This window comes from Sander lucioperca, chromosome 9, assembly GCF_008315115.2.
Source record: "Sander lucioperca isolate FBNREF2018 chromosome 9, SLUC_FBN_1.2, whole genome shotgun sequence".
Lineage (NCBI taxonomy): Eukaryota > Metazoa > Chordata > Actinopteri > Perciformes > Percidae > Sander > Sander lucioperca.
In genome coordinates this window covers 33,610,760-33,626,002 of record NC_050181.1, presented here as the reverse complement: position 1 = coordinate 33,626,002, position 15,243 = coordinate 33,610,760, and the positions used below count along the sequence as shown (strand labels likewise).

General features: G+C 40.1%; 1 long non-coding RNA gene across 1 annotated transcript; it reads right to left on the bottom strand.

Moving 5' to 3' along the window:
• Positions 1–1,061: 1,061 nt before the first annotated feature.
• On the bottom strand, positions 1,062–4,224 carry LOC116048870. Its single transcript, XR_004104761.2, has 3 exons — positions 3,909–4,224; positions 3,487–3,528; positions 1,062–1,199 (listed from the first exon to the last, which is right to left on the bottom strand). It is a non-coding gene; the product is annotated as an uncharacterized LOC116048870 (long non-coding RNA).
• Between the last annotated feature and the right edge of the window lie 11,019 nt (positions 4,225–15,243).

Sequence of the window (15,243 nt, the reverse complement as noted above, 5' to 3'; positions counted from 1 at the left end):
AATATATATTTATATAAGAATCAGAATCAGTTTTATTGGCCATATAGACACATACTGTACAATAGAGACAACATACATAAAGGCACATTAACACAATATATTGTATAAATGTAGAGTGCAAAGTAATAGTGCAAATGTAGTGTGCAAAATGCATATTGGAATGATAAAGTATGTAAAGTGTAGGTGAATGGCCAAAGAGGGGATGGCCCCACTTATCAGCAGTTCAGGAGAGTGATGGCAGTGGGAAAGAAGCTGTTCTTGTGTCTGGTTGTTTTTGTGTGCAGGGATCTGTAGCGCCTGGCAGAGGGGACGAGGCAGGAGGATGGCAGCAGTGTAGAAGATGGCCAATAGCTCTTGTGGTAGGCCATGCTTCCGCAGTTGCCGTAGGAAGTACATCCTCTGCTGAGCCTTGTTAAGGATGTTAGACTCCCACTTCAGGTCCTGGGAAATGATGGAGCCCAGAAACTTGAATGAGTCCACCTTTGACACTGGCTGTTGGATATTGTGAGAGGGGAGCACTGTGGGGTCCTCCACGTCTGCTGCAGTCAGCGCAGGGAAGTTTTTCTGGGAGGCCGCTAGAGTAGCAAGTAGAAGCAAAGTTACAAGTCAAATTAAAACCTCTTATCAGCCAAGCTAAGCATAATACTGATGTGAACAATAAAATAACACCTGCCTGTTATAACTCTGCAGATTGTCAGGTCCTGGAAGGCTTTCTTTGTCTTTCTGCCCTGCAGGCTATACGGTTTTACAACGTCATTGGTTGCCACTTGCCATAGCATGAGACGGATGGCAGTACCTCTGGTCGAACCTCCAAAGGTTGTCAGGAAAAGTTGCTGTAAAACATATAGAAATACAAATTACACATGTAGAACAAAGTGGAGAGCTTGTACAATATCATTTTGTAAGAGAAGTCAGTTCAGTTATAATATTTGAATTTATGCAATTATATAGCGTTATCTTAGGGCAGGGTAGGGCCACTTAATTACCATTTTGTTCCTCCTCTCCTGTTGACCGAGACTTCTGTCTAACTCCTGCAGCTCAGCGCATCTATCTATCTGTCGAGCAGGGCGACAGCAACACGTCATCGACTGGAGCAGAGGGAGGTGACTGGGAGCTCCTTAAGAGCATGAGCAGCTCATCCATCTTTTCCTCAAATGTGTCCATCCGCTGTGCCATGCGGGTAATGGATGTCCTCATGGCTATGGAATAATTAATGGTTTTAGTTGTTATACATTATATACTTTCATATGTGAACAACTTAAGTGAGTCTTCTTGCCTCTCTGTGTGATGAGTCACCTCCCTCTGTGTGATGAGTTCTGCTGTTTACAACAACAAAAAAGTTAAGTTAGGGACCGTTCGGTATTTATGGAATGGACCACCGGAGGAAAATAGTGGAGGGTCATGTATTTTTATATTTTGCTGAGGGGAGGGTCATCCAACATTTTTTAGTCTGGGTGGGGGGGTCACCCAACTTTTTTATTCATGAAAAGAGCAAAATATCAAAGTGGCTTGTTTGGTGCATATTTATCCATGTAGCTCTCAGTCTCGGCCCCCTAGCAGATGGGTCTGACCGCATACGCGGAGTTTGCTGGGAGGGCAGGAGGAGCACTGCCCCCTGGTGGCTCAAACGGGTAATTGCATTGTTTAAAAAAATAGTGGAATAATTACATCTGGCATGACCAGATATTAAATAAGTATCTTAAATAACACAAAACAACTAAATGGTGATAGGTAATACATCTGATTTCATATACTGCTTTAGTAAAAAAATGATTACCTGGCTGACGATGGGAGCAGCAGGACGCAAAAAACGAAAGTTACTGTTGCACTAGTCTGGACATCTTACCGTGCCAACCTTGCAATAAAGGTTTCCTAAATGCCATGTATATAAATGTGATGTCAGTTTACTAATTGATTACGGGTTTTGTGTAGATTTGGACTTTTATACGTTTATTCCACTTTGTTTAAATGGCGAAGTGGAGATCGAGGCCTCGTTCACCTGTTTGGAGCTGGCTGGTGAATGTGACGCTCGTATCGGCCTTGCTGGATACACCGTGTCATTTACCTTTTTGTGGATCTACTGATCACTGTGGATTACTTTTTTTCGTGTCATTGGATTACGGCAAAATGCGGATCTTTTTTCTCAACGTGTCTTAACGTTTTATGGTGTGACCGCGCTTGGTTTCTGCGTTTGGAGAGGCATCTCAACAGAATGTAGGTCCAACACTGATTGTTCACTGTTACATTTTAGTTGAATTTAAGCGTCTGTCTATTGCGTTCCAAAACAGCCGTGCCGCGATTGGTTTTCATAAGGGCGAATTGTTACAATGTAACTTAAAAACTTTAAAAATAAACATATGTGTTTTGGAATATAATGTTCAGCTTCGGCAGCTTTACCTATGTGCTAAAATATACAATGACAAAGCCTAGTGACAAGTCCATAGCAACCAGTGTTGAATTGGTTATATCCCAGCGTCCTTTGCTGAATGATCTCAATGTTTTATTGTTTTATTTCATATGAATACTAGTTTACTAGAGGAGTAACTTAGTATCTGAAGTAATACAGTAATGCATGAAGTGTGCATTTATTTTCCATGCTTATTGTGTTTCCACAACAATATTAGTGAGTAAATCTACTGAAATGGCCACCACACCATAACAGAGGAGTGGGATGTGTAAGATGAGAATGCAGAGGTTAACTCCTGTATGTCATGGCTGTAAAAATCAAATGGTATCTGTACTTCTTTGCTTAGTGCAAACTTGCACGCGAGGGGAGGGTCATTCCTTTTTATCAAATCGTTTTGGAGTGTCATAGGAAAATTATTACTGACGAGGGGAGGGTCACGTCTTTTTAGGTTAGAGGCCACAAAACTCCTCCGGTGGCCCCTTAATTAAATAATGAACAGTCCCTTACTCTCAAGTTTCTTGTCATGAAATTGTATCTAACTGGAAATGGAAAATTCAAAGCCACTGTACCTTCAACTGGGTCCCAAGATGAAGTGACAGGCAGAGCTTGCATTACAATAGACCCGTCCAGCTCTGGGCGACCGGCTGGTTTCATGTGTGGTGTTGACTCATCTAAAAAGAAAGTAGATATGAATATTGGTCAGTTCATTTATGGTAGGTTTCTTGCACATGCCATTGCAAAAGATGAACCTATGCTGTTACATTAGACAATCGCTAAAAAAAACACTTACATGCAGGTGGTGGAGGCAATAACATCTGCTGACCTGAAAAAGGGCAGGAAGGGACAAACGCATCAGAACAGTCATGTGATATGCACTAGGTTGAATTTCAGTAGTTCCATGGTAGGAAATATGACTAATTTTTAATTAAGTTGTGAATAGCGATTAGAGAACAGCGGAGGGCAGCAATACGCCATAGATGCGTCTAGTCTGCCGGAAACAAAAAGAAGAAGAAGAAATATGACTGGTTTCTTAAACGCATGCATAAATGTTAACTTACGGACAGGAGTTCCAGACACACGCTCCATCCTGAAATGCTTTCTTGCTTGTGGAATGGATTCATCTGAAATAAAAGACCATACAATTTGTACTGATTGCAAAATGAATATTTGAAGTGTAAATAATAATACATAGTCTTACTTAAGGTCTTACCATGATTATCTGAATAAACGATGGATGCATCTTGCCTGCAGTTTCGTGAACAGAGCTTCTCTTAATACATCCATGGCTTTATCTCTCATCCACGTTACAGGCTTTACATCATACAGCCCTCGGATGTATCGTAAGATAAGTGTTAAACCCTAAACCCACATCAGCTCTTAGGGACACAAGACCCACATCAGCTCAACGTTAACGTTAGCTAGCTACCTAGCTCCATTGTTGCTGTATAATGCTGGCAACCATGTCGGACCTTTCTTTAAGTTGTTTACCAAAATCTCTCACCTTGTTGTCCAGGTTCCTTATGGTGGTTAAAACATCACCGAGGGAAGGCTCAGTCTCTGTGGCCAACTTTGATGTATCCATGGGGCTAGCAGCGCTCACGGCATAGCTAGCTGTGGAAAGCTAACTTGTTTCCCGCATTAGCATACGGGCTAGCAGTCTTGAGCGGAGAAAAGTCTTTACTGTTGACCGCCGACAATGTCTTTCTTGGTATCTTCGTCCTACCTTGCGTTATAACACCATCGGTGAGGTGTAGTCAGCATATGTTTTAGTCAATGGCAGTATTTCAGTTCGAATTTGGGACCAAGGGAATGGATCTTTTGTCTGCCTTGTTCGCCAGGTATGTATTGTATTGTATTTTATATTGTACTGTTGTATACGGAAGTCAGGACAGGACTTGAATCGGTCACCTGAAAGCAGAGGCGTGTGGGTGTAACGGTTGGACTTGTACACTGAACTGAGCCACTTGTTAGAAGTGAAATGTGAAATGAAAGAAGTGAATTTTCTTTGTTGTGAAAATCGTTCTATTGATAGATTCTTGTTTTAAGTATTTTCACCTAATACAGTTAAAAAAACGAAATTGAGCACAAATTATTGTTTTTAACAAAATTGTTATCAGCCTAAAAATAAATATATTCTCTTGCTATGTTGTTTATCTTACTTAGATTTTATAAGACCAATCATTTTTGAGTGAATCTAAATCAGGTGACTGCAAACCTTTTATATGCTACTTCAAAAACTTAAATGGAGCTGGTATAAATAAACATTTTCAAAAACTCAGAACAACCAAAAACAACGTAACGGGAATGTTATGTGGAGGTACAGTGCAACCACAGGAGAACGTTCCCGTTGGTTGGTTCCCTTAACGTTTAGGGAACGTTATAACCATGAGGGAACGTTCCCTAAACGTTCCCTAAACCAGACCAAAAAGTTTGTGGTCTGGTTCGAACTAACCTTTAGGGAACCAGAAACTAATGTTCCCCAACGTTCCCTAAACGTTCTGTGTTAGTGGGGTTGGCCTTTGGAATTAAAATAGCCCCACATCATCACATACCCTTCACCATACCTAGAGATTAGCATGTTTTTATTTCAGTTAGCTGGTTTGATTTGCATAGAGAGATGATTTTATGGAAAGTACCCCATGCCAATCTCTAGGTATGGTGAACGGTATGTGATGATGTGGGGCTGTTTTAATTCCAAAGGCCAAGGGAACTTTATCAGGATGCATAGTATCCTGGATCCATGAAATAACTGGCCTTTAAAAATAAAAATCTGCCTGCCTCTATGGGAATTTAACATAGGGGTGTACTGACTTATGCTCCCTGTATTTTAAGGAAGAACATTTATTTATTTATGATACATTATTCATTTACAAATAAAATTGGTGTCCTTGAAGGTTAGATTTCTTCTGTTTTATTAACAAGATCAATTTGCAAAAGATGATTTTTTTATTCCTCTTTTTAGTCATGGGTGTACAAATTTTTTCTGCGCTCGAAGGGGGTCTCACCCTGGGTGTAATTCAATGTAGAACCGCCACTGGTTGACATACAACCTAGTGCTGGGGTCTTTCCTCTGGCCCCTCATTCTCTTTTCAAACACACACACACACACACACACACACTCGCACACAAACACACTTGAAAAGAAAACAATTTTATCAACAGGAAGCGTCCTTGCTCTCTCGTGTCAATGGCATGCTAACGGGATGTGATGGCTTGGTAGCATCAAAATGGCGCCATAGGAGATACGCATTCCGGGGAGAGGCTTACCCCCTTGCTTAATACATCCATGGGCGCATGCCAGGAGTAGTTTACAGCCAAGGAGACTGACGTTTGCTATTGATTTTTCTTTTTGACAAAATGTAAATACAGAAATGTCACAAAAACATACTTTCCGATGTTTTGGGATCACTCTCACTGAATCACGAGGTTATGAATGCATGGTGATATTTTTGCAATGTAGTCTAACATTAGACCGAGATTACCTCACCATAGACGATGCAACTCTTCTTCTCTCCTCTCCCATGCTGCTGCTGGGGCATTTGGGTTAAGTGGCATTGGCACATGCAGTTCAACATCACATCTCCTTAAGTCGTCTAATATTTCCTCATTTATGTCATCAACACATCCATGATTCATGGAAATGTTGTGTAAAATAAGGTCATCTTTTTCCTTGTATTTATATATGGTTTGCAAAAATAGGAACTGCTGGGTCCGTGAGATGAGAGAAGCAAAGTGCATGCGCAGTGTGCACACTCTACATTACGGCCAAGCATGCTCCCTTAAAATAGCATCCGAATAACGCGCCACTGACTTTAGACTAGGTTTTTCCGGGTCTGTGGCGGAACTGTTTTCTGAAACTGCAAAATAGCACTAGGGAACGTTTGCGCTGGAACACGCCTCCTATTTTTGCTGAACCGCCTCCGGGAGCGCAAGTTCATTCCCTAATTTACCGACGTGAGTCTGTTGAGGGAAAAGTCCGCTGTGCGTCGGGTGCAAAATAGGAATGATACATGCGTCGGTGTACAAAGTCAATTGCGCTGGGTGCAAGATAAGGCCCCACATCTTCACCATCCTAATATTTTAGGGGGCATCTGATGTTCTTGCCTCATTTCACTTCCGTGGAGGCCATGGGCCTATGAGTCTATTTCAGAGGCGCTAATATGTGCTAACGTCAAGATCGTCTCGACGCAGAGACAGTGGATAACATAGCTAACGCAGGACATTTCCATGATGATTCAAATTCAGCTTTCACTTAAGGTTGTTTTTATTTACAGGCAGTTTCCTCACAAGATATCAACTGGACATGAGTTAAGATAACACTTGCATACGTTTCACAATTTTAAAATGTCAGCAGGGATAACGTTAGCATTTGCCATTTATGTGCCTTATCAAAGTGTGTCTGGCGTTAGCTAACGTTACATTATGCCTGTCCTTAGCATAACGTTAGCCTTGAATGTGAACCATGCACCAGTCGTAATGTTAGCTAGCTAAATATATAACAGTTAACTATATTATATTTGTCAGTTGACTAATGCTAACGTTAATTTAGTAACGTCAGCGTTCCATGTTTAACTTAAGTTCCTATTTCATCGTGCAAACACAGGCTAATTTAGTAACGTTAACTTGCTGAGTAACGTAATGTTAGTAGTAGACTGTTTAGCAGGTTAGCTTGATTAGGTACTAATACTAGTAATTAAAGAAACGTCATAACACTCTGTTGCTCCTAACACTTTATTAACATTACTGTTAAATATGTAACCAGTGTTTAACGTTACCACCAAGAAGTGCCTCAATTTTACATAAGCTATCTCAACTTCAAGTTGGTTCTACTTAGGTGAACAGTGAACCACACGTTGTTTGTAACTTTGTAAATTTGTAAATTTTACCCCTGCTTCATTTAAGATTTACAAGTGTAACAAGTTACAACATTACATTAAACGGAGTGTCTGCTTTGTGGACATCTTAATTTGAACATGATCGTTGTTTTCACTCATGATTCAATGTGTCCAACTTAACATTACCATTCTGTCTTTCCAGAGAGAATATTTCCATTCTCGCTTTCCACATAAAAATAAATGGACAGGGAATTGAACAAACTCAGAAATAAGATATAGGCTACCTGCTCTATTTATAAGTGTTTCTCCCTCCAGACATTTGCACTCAGTCTGTAATTAAATATGTATTTTAAGTTAAATTTTTGCTGTAAATCTAAATAAATAAATACCTGGTGGTCAATGCTGGCAAGAAGCCACAAATAAATCTATGTATAGTACTGTTACAGTAATGTTCAAATATGGCTCTCATTCTGTGTTCAGTTTGACAAGGATCAAAAGACCTGACAGCTCTCCCAGCCTGAGAACCTGCTTTACGGTCTGAATAGCCTGGGTGTGGTTGAAGACTCTACTGGTGCATCAGATGGCTGAGAACAGGATAGCCCAGAGGGGGTCATCCCTATGTTCCCCGGGTTAGGGTTAGGGTTAGGACAGCCCGTAGGCCTACATAGGTCTATTTGCCATGGAATTAGGGGGGTTTAGGGTTAGGATTAGAACAGCCCGTAGGCCTACATAGGCCTATTTGCCATGGAATTTGGCAGTAATGGTGGAAAAAGTAACATAGGACCCTTTTTTTGAAAAAGGGTCCTATGTTCCCCAGTCTCATACAAAGAGGGGAACATAGGACCCAGGGAACATAGGACCCGGGGAACATAGACACGCTCCCGCCCAGAGCAAGAAGGAGCCCAGCAGAGGCTAAGAAGGAGCAAAGGACTTCACAAACCCACATACAGCTGAAGGAGGTACGGAATGACATCTGGGGTCCGTTTCAGAAAGCAGGTTTAGTGAAAACTCTGAGTTTGTTAACCCTGAGATGAGGGTAACTCTGGGTTTTCCGTTTCAGAAAGAGAGGTAACTTCACCTCAGTCAGTTACTGTGGTAACTGAGTCTTGAACCTAACCTGGTCGGGAGCAGGTTTTCTTCTCTCAGTCTCCTCCCTCTGACACAGCGCTCTTTCATTTATTCAGTCTGTATCAGGCACATTTTAGTCAGTTTAGTTTAGTCACAGTTTATCTGCATTAATAAAAAAACTTCTGATTTATTAACTGTGTTAGGTAGACTATAAAACTTTTTTTTTCTTCTTCTCAAAACATGGCATGTCCTTGTGTCGACGATCCCGTTGCTGTATTACTTCACAGGGAGTTAAACATATGTCAGGAGATGATATTGAGGCCCCGACGCATTTTTATTTTCCAGATAACTACCTATTTGAGCATTATCGTTTTTCTTCCCAGTCTATCAGTTATGTAGCCTACATAACCTTATCCGTCCTCATATCACTAATGTCACCCATCGTGGACATGCTCTACATCCCAGCACATTCTTTATGTCACATTTCATTTTGTTTTCTTTACAACATTGGTGATGCGGAACATATTAGTAAAGCCACTGCGCCGTCAGAAGAGTGTGACTTGCTCTGAAATGTTTTTTTAAATGTTTTTGTAGTGTTCCCTGGACACAAACCAGTACGAGCCATTAAAAGTTCCACAGTATTGCAGGTGAATGATGTAAATCCTTTGAAATAAAAGATTATGAATTATAATTATGTTAATGATGATGCTGCAGCCTCAGAATGAGATTAGTAGGCCTAGTACTTTTTCGCCCGCAGTATTGCACCTAAATGAAATAGATTATAGGTTCAATACCATTTCACCAGTAATATTATACTTATGATTAAATATGATATACATTATATTTGAACTAACATATTTAATCTAGCAGCAATTTTTTCCCACGCAAATTCTCTCTCTTTTGCAGCAGCCGCTGTGTTGCTTTTTTAACAAAATATATGTTCAAACTCGCTACATGTGCGCATGAGTATTTCCGCCGACCAGTTTGTTTGTGGTTGTTACCATGGTGAATCGTAGTATCATGGCTCCATTCATGCTGCCTGAAACCGAAAACTCAGTTTTCCATTTCAGGGTAAATCAACTCGGACATCAGGGTTAGACTCAGAGTTTGTTAAACCTCCTTCCTGAAACGGGCCCCTGCAGTGTTAACGGTTGCTTTACCTGGTCTGTGCATGTAAACAAAAAACAACTGCGGTCTGATCCGAACGTGGATTTGTAACATTGTTACACCCCTATTTGTTGGAACAGCCTTACTTGAGTCTAAACACAGGTTACCCTAACCCTAACCACTTCCTTTCTCATAGCTCTATGTTTAACACCTCTTGCATTCTCAGATGACTCAGTGTGGAAAACTAAAGAGACCTATGGTAAACTGGTAAACTACTTGGATGTTCCCCCTGAATACAGAAATTGTTTGCTGAAAAAAGGAGAACCTGCACAGGCCTCTTTATAACCACTCTGCACCAGGAAACTGTAACACAATTATCAGAAAACCAACCAAAAGTAACAAAGGAGTCAGTGGCCGGGATCTTTCCACGAATTCACAAAATCACCACAAAATATAATATGAGTGTAGCTTTAATGAATGAAAGAAAGTTTTTGTTGAAAAAAAACTGTGTTTGTGTGTTTTTATGCTCTAAGTTTTTATGGAGTTTTTATGCTTTTTATGCTCTAAGTCTAAATTTCAAACTGTTCATTAGGCTATTATCAGCTGTTTGTGGTTTAGTCTTTCAGTCTTACCAGCATGGCAGACATGTTCAATTATTTCGATGTCCTTGTTCCAGCTGACCTGGTTGCTATGGTTACAGATGATGGAGCCTTTGGACAGGTAGACATGGAGATCAGCAGCAGAGGGTGTGACCTGTGGTCTCTCTCCTCCCTCCTGACTGCAGTTGTGGGTGTCACATCTAAAGGTGCTGTTAATGTGAGAGTCCTGTGCTCTGCAGCTCACTGTCAGGTTACACCAGTCTGAGCTGTTAGACACAGAGTCCACTGACAGATTAACTGGAGACACTGGATCTGAGGGGGGAGAGGCAGGTGGAGAGGTTTTAGAAACATGGCAGCAGAAACTCTTCATCAGTGTCTTTTCAAACTCACCTTGAAGTGATGTTATATTTAGCATATGTAAGGTCTTTACCCCCAATCACTCGTGCAGTATAAACTCCACTGTCTACCTCTTGTAGATTTTTCAATTTCATAGAGTATTTTTTCACAGAAAACTCAATCCTTTCTTTGTAATAATCATCAGAGAATAGTGGGTCTCTACCAGGTAGAAATCTTATTAAAAACTCCTTTTTATTATTAAATTTCCACTCAAGAAAATAAATAAATAATAATAAATAATAAATAAAATCCTCAAGAACATCAGCTGTGGTGACATTCAGAAGCACATCCTCTCCCTTCTGCACAAACACAGGAGTCACAGCACTGGACTCTGTAAAACAGTAGACACACCATACAATCAAAATCACACAACAGTATATAACTATTCAGTCAATACTGAATGTTAATCCATTTCTGTACTTCATATCTGATATACTGTATCACATCATCATTTAATTCAGATTTTAAATTTGACCCATCATCTCATCTTAGTTTATTTGGGGTTGGATGTTTTTTTTTTTTAATTTTCTTTGTTGTTTTTCCTGCTGGCCCACTATTCTGTATGTTAGACAATCTGTGAACAGACATAATACAACAAATGCTTCACCATTCTATTCCAAATGACTACAACTACAACCACTATTAATATTAACTTTTGAAACAGCTGGCCCAGAATAGAGAGGAAACTAAACCCAATACCTAACCTTCAACTCTACTAAAGGTCCCATGGCATGAAAATGTCATTTTATGAGGTTTTTTAACATTAATATGAGTTCCCCTAGCCTGCCTATGGTCCCCCAGTGGCTAGAAATGGCGATCGGTGTAAACCCAGACTCTGAGTATCCTGCTCTGCCTTTGAGAAAATGAAAGCTCAGATGGGCCAATCTGGAATCTGCCCTTTATGATGTCATAAGGAGAAAGGTTACCTCCCCTTTCTCTGCTTTGCCCGCCCAGAGAATTTGGCCCGCCCATGAAAAAGAGAGAGACATCATGGCTTGCAAACAAGCGAAGCATGGAAGTTGGTCAAGGCCACACCCCCACCCTCCACCTTGCCCCCCCTCTCTCCTCCTCAATAGTATTTAAAGCTACAGACACAGAAATGGCACATCCTAAGGAAAGCTTATTGTGGGACTGGCTCTAGTGGCTGTAATTCTGCAACAAGGCTGAATTTCGGGAAAGAGACTACTAAGGCCTATATAAAAGCATCCAAAAAGCAGCATGTCATAGGACCTTAAGTCTTAATCTGGTAACTTTTTTTTTTTATCTAAACAAATAATCAGTACATATTTGTAGGAATGAAATCACTTTACTTAAATTCTTAGAAATCAGTCCCTCTAATTAGATATTTGAGTATTTAGTTCATTTGTTTGCGTAGTTATACAAACAAAGGAACGCTAAGTACTCTCCTGACGTGTATCGGTTATCATTAAATGAAATCTGAAGCAACCATGTGGTGCTCAGTTCATAAAGAAGCCTGCCGTATCATTGCTGTACGGTGGCTGACAGGGGCAGACGCCCTGCAACTTAAGAAAACACACGCAAATAGACAAAACACAAGCTAATTAAGAAAACAACTTCATTAATTTGACAACACATGTGCAGCATTCAGCAAACACGCTGCAAATACACACAACCAAATACATAAACGCACTGCAAATACAAAACGGTGCAAAAAGAAAAGCACGCAAACCCCGAAAAAAGAAGCGATGCAAAAAGAAAAACAACTTCATTAATTTGACAACACATGCGCAGCATTCAGCAAACGCGCTGCAAATACACACAACACAACCAAATAGATAAACGCACTGCAAATATGAAACGATGCAAAAAGAAAAGCACACAAACCCAGAAAACAAATACAACAAAAAAACGCAGCATCCAGATTACACAACGGAAGTTCTCCAGACCTCTAGAGGGAGCAGTTAGTGGAACAGCTTGATTTTTGACCCCACGGGGAGGGAGCGCTCTGCCTTTTTATTAGAGTTGGGTATGGCTGCAGCCTGGAGAACTCCATAGACTGTATATTAAATTCATAGTATTATTATTATTATTATTATTATTATTATTATTATTATTATTACTAATAACATAATATATTAATAATATGCAGTGTATGCTCCCGTCTCATGCCCTCCTGGCTGGTGCCGTCCCCGAGCTTCGGCTTTTCAAAATAAAAGCTCGCGTCTGGTCTGCTATGTGTTTGTACTTTGGTGTGTTGGATGTTTGTGAACTAAACAGTACAACAATCATGCTAATGAATACAATAACTTTTTCAGCAGATTTCTTACTTACAACACGTTGGAGTTAGCAAAGCAGTTTTGTGTTTGTATGTGTGAGCGGGATTTATTCAGTTTGATAAATCCCACGGTAAATTGGCTGGTTTACTAAACAGGGAGGGACTATAAATCCTGTCTGTTTTTTGTATTTAAAGAGCGAATTGCTCCACAATATGAATACAGATTGATCACTTCTTTTGTTGGTAACCGTTGTTGTATAATCACAATATTACACTTGAGGAGGCCTACACTTCAGTAATGCGCCTTTCGGACCTCAAAATTAAACCCTCTCATGTAATATGGCTTAAACAAACGTCAATGTTAAACACTGATGCAGTTTTAAATGTTTTATCACCACGAGTTTACAGACGTCTCTGCTGATTGAGTATCACCTGGGACCTGAGCCAAGACACACCCACCAAATGAGAAAAAACATATCTCAAACATAGACTTAATATTTACAGTCTATGCAGTTGCTCTCTCTCTCTCTCTCTCTCTCTCTCTCTCTCTCTCTCTCTCTCTCTCTCTCTCTTTCTCTTTCTCTCTCCCCGTGGGGTCTAAAATCCAGCTGTTCCACTTAGCTGCTCCCTCTAGAGGCCTGGAGAACTTCCGTTGTGTAATCTGGATGCTGCGTTTTTTTGTTGCATTTGTTTTCTGGGTTTGTGTGCTTTTCTTTTTGCATCGTTTCATATTTGCAGCGCGTTTATCTATTTGGTTGTGTTGTGTGTATTTGCAGTGCGTTTACCTATTTGGTTGTGTTGTGTGTATTTGCAGTGCGTTTATCTATTTGGTTGTGTTGTGTGTATTTGCAGCGCGTTTATGTATTTGGTTGTGTTGTGTGTATTTGCAGTGCATTTATCTATTTGGTTGTGTTGTGTGTATTTGCAGTGCGTTTATCTATTTGGTTGTGTTGTGTGTATTTGCAGTGTGTTTATGTATTTGGTTGTGTTGTGTGTATTTGCAGTGCGTTTGCTAAATGCTGCGCATGTGTTGTCAAATTAATGAAGTTGTTTTTCTTTTTGCATCGCTTCTTTTTTCGGGGTTTGCGTGCTTTTCTTTTTGCATAGTTTTTTATTTGCAGTGTGTTTATGTATTTGGTTGTGTTGTGTGCATTTGCAGCGCGTTTGCTGAATGCTGCGCATGTGTTGTCAAAGTTGTTTTCTTAATTAGCTTGTGTTTTGTCTATTTGCGTGTGTTTTCTTAAATTGCAGGGCGTCTGCCCCTGTCGGCCACCGTATTGCTGTATCTGTGAATCAGATGTTATTAGACAGTTGTATTAGACAGTGTTCTGATCCTACCTTGTGCCTCTATGCAGACCAGCAGTCCCAGTATCACAAAGATAGACATGACAGAGTCTCTGTCCAGTTATCCTGCCTGACTGCACGATGCAACAGTGTGGGTGTTGTGTTCTGTTCTAACAGACACACCACTGGGTTAAACCTTTGTCACAGTTTTCCTGTCAAAACCACAAACACTTTCAGAATGTTACCATGTTCATGAATTGGACATTCCTCGCTAAGCTCTGCTATAAGGCTCGAGATCTGTTGAGAAAGACTGAAGGGATTAAATTCAATCCATCATCAAGAAAGCAGATTTGAACATTGAAGTCAGTGAAGAGTACTGCAGTCTCCTTTCGGTAATTTAAATAAATAGTAGCACTATATTTATATATTTTTTATCAACTTAGGAGGAAATAGTTTTGCAAGTTTCCCCTGGAGTTAGCTTCAGGATAATGTTCTCCATGTCATTTGAAAGGACAAAAAGATGAGGAACAAAAGAAAACATCAACATTGAGTCCACTGCATAAAAACTACAAAACACTGTAGTTTATACTGTGTGTCTTCTTAGTGGCTCACTGCAATACTAACCCTAACCACTTCCTTTCTCATAGCTCTATGTTTAATACCTCTTGCATTCTCAGATGAGTCAGTGTGGAAAACTAAACAGACCTATGGTAAACCGGTAAACTACTTGTATGTTCCCACTGAATACAGACATTGTTTGCTGAAGAAAGGGGAACCTGCACAGGCCAGTGGCCGGGATCTTTCCATGAATTCACAAAATATAATATGAGTATAGCTTTAATGAATCTCGGATAATGGTGCACGTAGCAGAAACTGCAGTCACCCAAAGATGAACAAATAACATACTGTACATATAAACATACACATATATATTGTTAGAACATTGTTAATAACAATCAGGGTTACCTCAAGGCTATTTCTTGTATCTTAATGATAAGAATATAAATGTTATTTTTTTGTTACGGAGATAAAATGCTCTTAAAGTGTTTTGTAACATCTCTGTACAATAAGTTTAGTTACAAAGTGAGCACAGTGATTATTGGGTATAATCAATGGATAATTGTGCATGCACAATACAAACAAAACAGGGACTCACTCATAAAAACTGCTCCATAGTGCTATAAGTGGTCAAAAGGTGCACAGTATAGCTTTAACTTTAAGTTTTTATTCGTGCTTCTTGAGCTTCTCCACGAGGTGAACAGTGATGACAGCAGCCACCATGATGATCAGACCGACGGACAACACGGCTGT